Source organism: Physcomitrium patens, chromosome 3, assembly GCF_059467195.1.
Source record: "Physcomitrium patens ecotype Gransden chromosome 3, ASM5946719v1, whole genome shotgun sequence".
In the NCBI taxonomy this organism is placed as follows: domain Eukaryota; kingdom Viridiplantae; phylum Streptophyta; class Bryopsida; order Funariales; family Funariaceae; genus Physcomitrium; species Physcomitrium patens.
In genome coordinates this window covers 17191814-17203888 of record NC_143412.1, presented here as the reverse complement: position 1 = coordinate 17203888, position 12075 = coordinate 17191814, and positions in this window count along the sequence as shown.

Below are 12075 nucleotides of genomic sequence, written 5' to 3'. Positions count from 1 at the left end.
TTATTAATATATCTTGATACCAAAGCCTTTCTAAATTATTAATAAATCCTATATCTTCTATCTTTAATTGCAAAATTTAACTTATAAATTTAAACAAATTAAATAATATTTTTTTTAATTTTTTTAATTTTTTAAAGTTTTTTATAATTTAAATTTTTATAAAATTTCATATTATTTTTATATATTATGCTACTTTCTAGCACATCATTGACTTTTCTGAGTAATTTTTTATGGAAACATATCCATCAAACTTTGCTTTGAGTGCCATATTATCACAAATAGTAATAGATGATAAACCTCACCTAATAGCTTTTTATTTAAGAAAATTTTCAATAATAAAGATTAATTATAAGATCCACAATAAAGAACTTTTTGTAATTATGGATTTGTTTCAAGAATGGTGCGATTATTTAGAAGGCACTTTGAGTCCAGTCATTGCGTATACAGATCAGAAGAACCTTCACTATTTTATGTGAATACGTGTTTTAAATTGTTGCTAAGTCCATTAGAGTATATCTTTGTTGAGATTCAAATTAAAGATCACTTATCAATCAAAAAAATAACAAGATTTGTAGAATACTCTTTTTAAATGATCTAATCTTGTATCAAAATAAAGAGATAAGTTTTTTGACTAACAACGGAGCATTTTTTTGAAGTTAAAGAAAATTCACCTTTAACCAATGAAATCAATAATAACTATTGATTCAACTTTTTTTAAGCAAGTTCAATCAAGTATGTCCTTTGATCCTCTCATTTGTGATACTAAGAAAAATTCTTCAAAATTTCATGATATTTTTAAGTTTGAATTTAAGAATAATTTCCTTTATTTTAAAAATTGCTTATATATTCTAAAAGATGAAGCATGATTACATGTTATTTAAGCTTGTTACAACTTCCCAACAACATGACATTTTGCATACAACAAGACTTTAGATTTAATATCTAAAGATTTCTGGTGGCCTCAAATGTGGAACATAATCTTTAAAAAAAAATTATAATAAAATCTTATATAAACCACATTGATAATTTCACTTATTTCAAGTTTTAAAATTTTAAATAAGTATTTATAAGAATCTTAAAATTAATTTAAGACTTTAATTAAAATATTTTTAGCTTAATTCTATTATCTTATTATAAATAGTATATAATTTTAGTGATGGTATTAAAATTTTTAATTATTAAAATAATAAATTTATACAAAAAATATAAAAAAATAAAATAAGTATATTTTTGAGATATCAAATTTTTATTTTTATTGAAATATAATTATCAGAATATAATTTTGATAATATGATATTATACATCATACTTAAAAAAATCAATATATTAGTAAGTAAAAAAAAAAAAAAAAAAAAAAAAAAAACATTTATTATAATCTTTATTAATAATTTTGAATTTAAAATATTAAAAATTATGTATATAGCTATAAAATCATTTATAAAATCATATATATGTATATTTATAGATATAGATATATATATATATATATATATATATATATGTTTGATAAAAAATAATTTTTAAATATTAAATATTAGATTTATGAAGGTCATCTTTAGAAATGAGTAAAAAATAATAAATTTAAATAAGACTAAAACCATAAAATTATCTTTTAAAAAAATATATATACTAAATCTTATATAAATTTAAGGAATGTTTTTTAAATATAATGCTAAAAATTTCTTTAAGATAGAAATTTTATTTTCAAAGTATATATATAAATACTTAAAAATATTTTTAAAATATTCTAAGTACAAAAATATCTTTAAAATTATTAATATATTTTATAAAAAAATAAATTAAATTAAATTAAATTAAATTAACCATGTATATATATATATATATATATATATATATAATCTATTGAATTAGTTAAATAATAGAATTATTTATTTTATTCAATATCAAAAATATTTTAAAATTTTATTAGAATGATATTTGAATATTTAACTAATTCTAATATATTATTTTTTATATGTGGTAATTTTGAGTTTTTTATTTTAAATAAAAAATGATTATGAATACACTTGTAATCAACACATATAGATGTGAATTTAAAGAGATCTTTAGTTTCTTTCTTTGTGTTTAAGCAAAAAAATCCACTTTAGTTTTAGAATTGATTAATGTAGTATGAAAGGGAAGAAAAATTAGCAAATATAAAAATACAAATTTATTAATTATTTTTATAATGAAAAATAAATTTAAAATATTAGAAATCATGTAATTTTATTTCATAAAAATCTACTATTTAAATTATGTATTTTATGTCCATAGTCCTTACAAACACAATACTCTATGATGTTAATTTATATTGGAAAAAATACTAAAAAAAAAGTCTTATTTCTATTTAATATTATATCTAAAATAAATAAATGAAATTATCCATCAAAGTTTTGAAATAAAGATAAATTGCATAGTATAATTTAAAGTTGGAATTAATAGTACAAGCAAAATTCTAGTATCTTCAAAACATTTAAGACACATACTAAATTATGAGAAATTACATATATATATATATATATATATGAGCATCAATAAAGTACTTGATTTCAATCACCATGTAATTTTTAAATTTTTATTAAAAAATCAAATCCAATCCAATATTATGCTATGCATCATATTCTTCTTCTTTTTTTAATTCGAATATTTATGTTAATTATTCCATTTTAAATAAAAGTACGTGAAAAAATGTATCATGTTCTGTAAAATATGATCATATGACCAGGTGAATGGTATTAATGTGAATGAATGTTCTTACAAACACAATTTAAAAAAAGATTGTGATAGATTTTGACTGTATATGTGTGTACATGTATATATATATATATATATATATATGTGTGTGTATGTATATACACACATACACATTGAAAGAGCTTAGGTACGAACATCTTCTGTAAATGACTCAAAACCATTAGGATCTGCCACCTTTTTCAGAAGGATAACTCTTCACTGGAAACTATTACAACCTGTAAATAAATAAAAGGAATAGTGATGAATGGTTAAGCATCTTTGGTTGCTTTCATGCTCATGAATCAAGATTACCACCAAGAATTTTCAAGGTATGATGGAATCTAGGAAAAAATCAGTCAAAATGTATAGATATATATATATATATATATATATATATCTATACATGAAAGCCACAACCAAGGAAGGATGCAGTTCAATGAGGCTGTTGATTTCTTCTTCTTTGCACCTTGGATAGCAAGTCATGACTTTGTCTATGTTTTTTTTCTTCCTTCTCTTCATTATAAACAAATAGAGAAAGAGATTGTACACACACATATACATGTGTGTGTATGTGTGCTTTTTTTGTTGGAGCAAGAGGGCCCCCAACCAACACCTCTCTGCAAGTTTTGGTACACTTGGAACACAAGTATGAATGCCTACATAGCTTTTCCCCGACAAAGATCAAAGGAAATAGTAATCAAGTATGTGTGCCCAAATACATTTGCAATTATATATATATATATATATATATATATATATATTCATTAGGTGATGAAATGAAGAAGGTAAAACTGCATGTTTTAAGGTGGTATTCAACAGGAACCTATTGACCAAACCACACATTGATTCTCTATACAGAAATCAAGTTGATCAACTTTTTATCATGCAGAACAAATAATAATATCCAGTTCCACATTTTTTTATTTACTTCTAATTATGATTAATCTTCTTACAAACTGAAAAAAGAGTACTGGTTCATATTGGTGAGAACATGTCTATCTCAGACTGTATACATTGAGAATCTATGGCCAGCTGACCAGCAGAGAGAGAGCAAGAGAGAGACATGGCCTGATGGGTGAGAAGAAAGATCCAACACAGCAAGTGTAGTAGTAGTAGTAGTAGAAGTATTAATAGAAGTAATAAGTAAGAATAATTATAATAATAATGGAGCATGACTGTGGAGGGAGGGAGGGAGGGAGAGGAGGATGAGCCAGGCATGTTATGCTGATGGGTCTGACAGTAAGCTTGATTCCAATAGTGTTGTCACATGGCCTGGGGAAAGGGGGGGATGAAACAAAACAAAACAATACATACAGGCAGGCAAGCAAGCAAAGCAAACCAGACAAGTCAGGCAGTCAGTAAGTCAGTCACCTCACTCTCTCCCTTCCACTGGGGCCCTGCTTTGCTATGTCAGCACCACCCATGTTTGCAAAATTATCTTCCCTTTCTTTCCAGTGGATACACGTGTTGCTTAGCATGAATATATATTTTTTATATTTATATTTATTTATTTCTCTTTCAACTATCATTCACTATTCAAGTTTTGAAGACATTTTGATGCAAACTTGTTTAAATTGGTGATGTAAAGTTTATATATATATATATATATATATATTTATATGTATGTGTGTGTGTGTGTGTATTAATAATTCTTAGTTTTAAAATGTCTTTTTGTTAATATAGAAGAAAGGTAGAAAAAAATTGGATAACTATAGAATTTTTGTTTGTATCTTCATCTTTTTATCTTTTCTTTTTCTTTCTCACCCCTTTTGTCTCATATGCAGAGGCAGCCACAAAATAAAAAAATTGTATACCCTCCCCTCCTGCTTGATAAACTAGACTTTGTGAAAACAAAAAAAAACAGAACAAACACAAATACACATACAGACAGACAGACACCTAAAATTGAATGTCTAATATGTGGAGACACCAAATTTAATAAATAAAACTTTCGTTTTCACAATATTTTTGCTGACATGGCATGATTACTTTGCACCGCCCTCTAAATGATTTTGGTGGGGTTGTGACTGATAATTGAAGTAAGCTTTAAGAAAACTCTCTCAAGGCTTCTGTTTGTGGGCAAGACTTAGCACTCAGAGCCTGCATTGCTTGCAGACCAGGCTTGGGCATCAAACCCACAGCAAAAGCAGGGTTGGAAGTTTCAGCCTTGCCCAACAAAAAACTGAATTAATTCATCTATATTCATCTTCTTCTGCATCATAGAGATGCTATTCTATGACAGCAGTATAACATTAAAGTTTAACACTACTGATACATCAAACAATGATTTTGATTGTACTAGCTTAATATTGGATAGACATTGGTCAATAGATTTTGAAGTTTCCTTGTGCAATTGATGTGGAGATCATAGTGAACACATTCAAAATGCAAAAACTCCTTGCTACCAGTATTTAGAAGTACATACTTGCATGGATTATCATAATACACACATTCTTACTTCTAAGAAACTAGCATGAGCTAATCCACTGAATTTGCAAAACATCAAACACATGCTCAGGAATGTAACAAAGGATCCCAATCTGTTTCTTTTTCCTCAACAATCTCAGTGGGACCAACACACCCACAACCAAGTTTGTGGGGTCCAAGGTCAACTCCTCAGGTTCCCCTTTGTCTCCTGTATAATAATAAGAATAAACCCCACTCTGGGCACATCAAAGAAGCCCATTCAGTCCTTCACCCATCCAAAGCTACTAACTTAGGCATGCTGCCTTGGCTTCTAAATTATACAGATACATATCAGTTAGTTAGTTCACAACATGGTTGCACTCTCCAAAAGGAGTTAGGGTTGTGGGATGAGAGCCATTCTTCTGTGAAATGCTTGACTGGCTCTCACAGGCATTTTGTGAAATTAAAAAGCAAAGAAGAATGGACCATGTCTCCCTGAGCTGAGCAGCACAATATTGAAGCAACCCAAGGGGAGCATTTTAGGGTTATTGGCAGATTCAAATGACTCTTTATTCTATTTCCACCACCACCCGTTTAGAGTGACCAGATGAAGGAAGCTAGCCACAGGCTCTGTACAGTACCAAAAGGAGTGAGCTTCAAGCCTCTTCACTGAGACTGCAGGATAAACAAGCAATTGGTATCTGTGTGTGGCTCCACCACAGTATTGATTCCCCCAAACAAGCAATGGTATGTTATTCTGATGCACAGTTTGCATTAGTAGCAGGAGTTGACATAGTGCCAAAAGAACCCTAAAATAATCTAGTGTTTTATTCCAAAGGTTTTGTAGGTAAATGAGTCAAGACCAAAAGCTTTGAAATATTGCTTTATTGATATAACAGTTTATTATGTTTTGTTACAAGTTCATTGTGCACCAACACATCAAGACATGCATGTGTGAATGTGTGTGTAAATGTAACGGTCAATGTGTGTAACGAAATCATCAGATTTTTAGTGGGTGGCAAAACTGTGTACAACAAATGACATGCTGAAGTATGTACACTTTTCCTAAGTTGGATTGTGAGACTAATCAAGCACACAACCAAAAATATATACAGAAAATTGTGATCCTTAAAAACTGAAAGAAACACACACACACACATGTATATATATATATATATATATATACATGTGTGTGTGTGTATATATTATGGATATTGTGCAATGTATAACAATAACAATTTTTTGTTTGTCTGTTTGTTTATTGTAAATGAATACATAGAAAGAGTAAGAGACTCACATCGGGTCAAACACTGGCTATACTAACCCATCCCACAATGTACCACCCACAAGTTGGGTTCTCTAAATTGTCCCAGGGACATTATTGAAGAGTAATCAACTTGTTTGTTTGTTTGTTTGTTTATTTGTTTGTTTGTTCTTTTAGATTGCTCAAACACTTCCAAAAATGTGTAGGGGAAAATACACAAATACATACATATGTATTTCTGTTTCCACATAGAATAGAAAGCAATACTTTGTCTGATAACAGCTGCAATTTCTGCAGCAATCACTCTGAGTACATCTACATTCTGACTCAAGGCCTGGCAGAAACTCACAGTTGCTAACTGAGAAATTGACACAGCATGATCAAACTTTGGGAGCTTTTGTGGTAATAATAATAGTAATACTAATAATAATCACAATCATGATCACAATTGCAACAATGAAACCTGAATAAATGGATAGAAAAACGAAAGCCAAGGATCTGCGAGCCTCATTGCTCATACCTGTCTAAACAATAATAATAATAATAATAATAATTGCACACATTATTCAAGTGTTTAGACAATCACAAGCGGTAGTGTAATCATTCATTGGTTTCGAATCTATTTTAGTCATTTCCAAAACGGAGAGTATATCAGATTCGAAACATGTATGTACGCGTGTCAAAAAAATTATATATGCTATTTACAAATGTTGCACTCTATGGTTGAAATCATCGATTTGTTTTTGCAAAATCCCTAATCAAACATTAAACATTCAATAATAGAACGAGCAACTCATGGTTAAGAAGATTAATAAATAATAGAATATTAAATAGAAATCAGTATGCCCCAAAAAGCGTTGAAGTGCAGCGAGGATCAAGATATAATTTTGAGTACCCAGTGCTTTTTGAGGGCAACATGCAATGATTGATGAAGCTGGACAAACATATTAACAAACAGAATTCTTTCTTCTATATTTACAGAGAGATAGATTGGAGTAGGCATTGCACTGATTCACTCAAAAAGCTTGCAGTGCCAATTAAAAGAGGGAGAGAAAAAGGAGGGCAGGCATTGCAGGTTGTGGGTTTTGTTGCTCCATGCCCGCAAAGCTTGGCTCAGTGCCCAGCCAGCACCCATGAAGCTCAAACCCAGAGGAAAGCCCATTTTCTAGCCCTAAAACCCTTTCCTGTCTCTCAACTCGTAATGAAGCTGGGGCCACAACCACAACAACAAAGTGACTTTGGCACTTGGGACTTAATGACTTTGAACAACAACCATTATTACTGATTGGCACTAGTCCCTAAGGGAATGATGACACAGCAGCAGCATCATCAGTAGCAACAGCAATGAGCTCACAGTCCCTCCTCCCCTCCTGTAGAGAAATTTATATTTAAAAAAAAAACAGTGGAGAAGAGATAGCAAAAAGAAAAAACAACACAACACAACAATAATAAAAAAACACCAACAAATCTAGCCCCTACTCAAAGTGTTCATGGTGTTGGCTCCTCCACTCATATTGTTGACATGGTTCTTTTTCTTTTTCTTTTTCTGTCCCCTTTCTTTTGGCTTTTTTACTTCATTCCTGTGATGACAGTGTGTGTTTCTGAGCATGATTTTGATCATGTTGCAATGTTTGCACATACCCACTAAAAGTAACAGTAATAATTAGCTATAATTGTGATTATCTAAATCAAAATAAATATACACTATTTATTTATTTATTTTGAATGTAGCATGATTTGTATCTTGTAGCAAAAATACTGAAATGTGCTTCAAAAAATAAAGGAAGAGAAAATAAAAATAAATAAATAAATAAAAAATCCCAGATATAGGTTTAAATGCATGACTTTGTTGAATTTAAGAATAGTTGTATATTCTTAATCTGTCGTTTTTAAAATTCCATGTTTACGCTTGTTTATTTTTCAAGTTTGTGTTTCTTTCTCTCATGGCTGGCAACTTTATCATGAAAAAGACAGTTATTATTTCAAGAATTGAGTTATTATCAATTCATGTCTTTCAGGATAAAAAAGCACACTATTCTAGCACATTCACCAATTACACAGAGAGAAAGAAAGGAAAGATAAAAAAAAGACTAAAAATTGTAGGGAATTACTTGAGATTTCTTCAAGGTCCAACTGGCAAAGTGACTCATGATTTTTTTTTTAAAAAAAAGAAAAGAAAAGAAAAAGCAACGGGGTCCAAATGATCTCTCAATGAGGGAAGGCAGGGGGGGGGACTAGGAGTAGGACGAGAGGGGTTTCTGTTCTGGTAGTGTGAAAAGGGTCCGAACCCAGGTAAAATGTATATATATATATATAATAGTAATTTATTTGTTTACTTTTATTAACCCAGGGGTAAAGGTAAAAAGGGGGAGAGGAAGGCAATCACGGCATGAAGAACGAGTCAAGAGAGATCTACCCAGCACTGCATTCCCCCACAACTCCGAGGGGTCCACTTGGATTGGCCCTCCCTCCTCTTCCCGGTTTGACTATATCCAGCCCTACCCCCCCCCCCTTTGCATCTACTCCAAATAATAGCCCTGGTGTTCCCCTCACGGCTTTAGGGGAGGTCCCCTTCCCTCCACCGTGGATATATGCGCCGCTGTCCAGTGACCTGGCGCAACCCGATTGGCTCGCGACATGACAAGTGGATAAGCCAACTCAGCTCGAATAAAATCCCACGGAAGAAGAAAAGGAAAGAAATAACAACAACAACAACAACCAACGCATGCTTTTTGTTTTTATTTTTATATAATTGACGTAAATCCAACAGTTTCATGTCATCTTGTTTTAGAAACATGTGTTTAACAAATGGAAAAATCTCTCCACCTAATTAAAGTGGATGTGGATTGTCAAGGTTTATTATTTGGGCACTTTCTGAAGGGTAAAATTTCCTATCGCCAATCATTCTTAATGATGTTTTCCAACTGTGTGGAGTTCAAGAGTTGGGTCGGCGGAGCCATTGTCAATGTAGGAGGGAGGAGAAATAGGGTGTTGTTGTTGTTGGTGTCATGGAATGTGGGGAATTAATAGTATGTGAGAAATGGGGAACTCGGCTTGAGAACGAAGTGCCCACAATTATGGGTGGCGTTCCCATGACTGATTTAGGGGGTGGGGGTGGGGGTGGGGGGTGGGAGGCATGTATTGTTTGTTTTTTAGGTGACTCTCTTCTCTTTCTCCTCTTCGCCCAGAATTCGTCCACACAGAGAAAGAATGTGAGTGCTGGACCCACTGAGAGAGAGAGGAAGTGGCCAATGTGACCCACCCGTGATTTTTGGGTCACCCGGTCCGTTCCTCATGCCCCACAGTGGCTGCCTGCTCTCCTCGTGCTCTGCCAGCGTCAGCCCCTCACGAGGGGGGGGACAGAGAGAGAGAGAGATCTGAGACAAGAGAGGAAGCCACACCATTTCCTGCATTGGACATCACTTCACCCCTTGTAATATAACCCCTCGTTTCATTCGTTTTTATTAAATTTTCGAAAAAAACAACAAAAAAAAAAAAAAAAAAAAAAAAAAACACTCCAAAACACTCAGAAGACCAATTCTCTCCGCAGATACGCAGGAGTTGCTGTAATCTAGGCCGATCATTTGTATTTATTTGTTTGTTTTATTTTGTGGGTAGTGGTGGTTTTGGGGTGAAAGAATTCGGGCTACAGTTGTGCTGCTTATTGTGTATAAAAGAGTGGAATCTGGTGATACCTCCACAGGATTATGCCTGGGAACATTATTTCAAGTTAGCATTTTTGAGTGCATGGAATCTGCGGCATCTTCCCTGCTTCTCGGTTCAATCTTCTGTCAAACATTAGATTTGATGATTCCATCATGTAGCAATTACATTATACAAGAAACAGATTCATGTAACACAGTTATGGTGTAATACCATACTCCATAGATGCAAACTGTGGTGGCAAAAATTAAATTTTTACAAAAACACTCCAAACAAACAGTCGACCTCAATCATAGTTTTTGTGAATAATGAAAAAAAATTATAATTATCAAAAGTAATGGCCTTAATCAACTGTTGAAACCAGGTTTGGATTCATTGTTTGGGGTGAGGGCCACAATTTTTAGTTTTTGCATTTATGAATTCATATGATAATTGATAAAGGCTTAGCATATAAATGAACTTTAAATACTCCTATTCCTAAACTAAGAATATCAGAGTAATTGTTTTATAGAATTTTAAAATTAAAATGAGGCCTGGAGTTAGAATTTGTGTTGGTTGGGCATTAATAGTAATGTCTTTATATGCATAATATTTTATATTATTTTCTTAAAACTTTCAATGATATTTCTTTAGAAACTATGCACGTTTTTTTTTTTTTTTTTTTTTTTTTTGAATAATTGTATCTTCTAATGCAAAGTGTTTTCAGATTGTCATTGCATTTGGCTTTCTCTTTGTATCTTATTGATTATTTTTCATTATAATAGTAGTAAAAAATATCTAACGTGTATAGCTTATGATTAATTTTGTGTGTACATACATCTTTACTCTCAAGACGTTTAAAATATACTTTTAAAATATATGCATTCAACAAATATTCTAAGGTGTCTAATATGTGTTTTATTTTATTTTCAAATATATTAATAGCACTTTTCAAATTTTGAAACTAATCTATTTCAAACCGACCTTCTTATTTTGGTATGTAAAATATGAAAATATTACAACTTTAATCTATTTAGTTTAACCAAGTGATATCTTAAAAAAATTGCACAATTCAAATGAATGTCATGTCAAAGGAATGAAAAAGAACACTGAAAACACTTAGAATTTGTATACAAACAATATATTGCATAAGTATATTCATTTCTGAAACTGATTAAATTTATTATAATTTCAATATAGAAACATATACTCTACATACTTCTTAATTTTAATGTTAAACCCTATTTTTTTTTTCTTTTTTTTTTCTTTTTTTTTTCTTTTTTTTTTCTGTTTGATATTCAAAATTTTATATTTTTGAATAATAGCATTCACATAAAATGAAAAGAATACCTTATAACCATGGTATCTCCATATAATATTACTATGCTGAACTTCACTTCTTTTTATAACAAATATATTGCCAATGTAAAGAATAATTATTTGTGAATAATTGTTTCATGCTTTTATAATTCAGAAACTAGGTACAAATTTAACATTATGAATCAACAAAAACTTAACAGATCTATTCCGATCTAGCATTCCAAAATCAAAGTAAGATTGGTATTGAATTCGAATTAATTTGAAAAATAAAAAAGTACATGAAATCAGATTTAATTTGATCAAACTTAGTTGCCAGCTAATATAAAAGATCAAAGCATCTATATTCACACGACCACTTACATAATTAACACATTTTATTCTCATTCATTTCAGAAGGCTATTCATCTATTTATTTTACTAATTTATATTTACATAGTAACAATTTTTTTTCTAACAAGAGCAAATATAGATTCATGTAAAAACAAACTGCTTCAATCCCAAATATAAGTTACTTTTAACATGTTCTAAAATCCAAATAAAAAATAAAAAATAAGAATAACAATAATAAAGATTTCATACAATTCCATATCAAGTGTTCAGAAAAGTTGAGAATGGTGGGTAAAGAAGAGAAACGAAGGATATGAATATATTCATAGAAGAGAGGAGACGAGACGAGAGGAAAGGAGTAAACTGAAAGCTGGGCTGCTGGC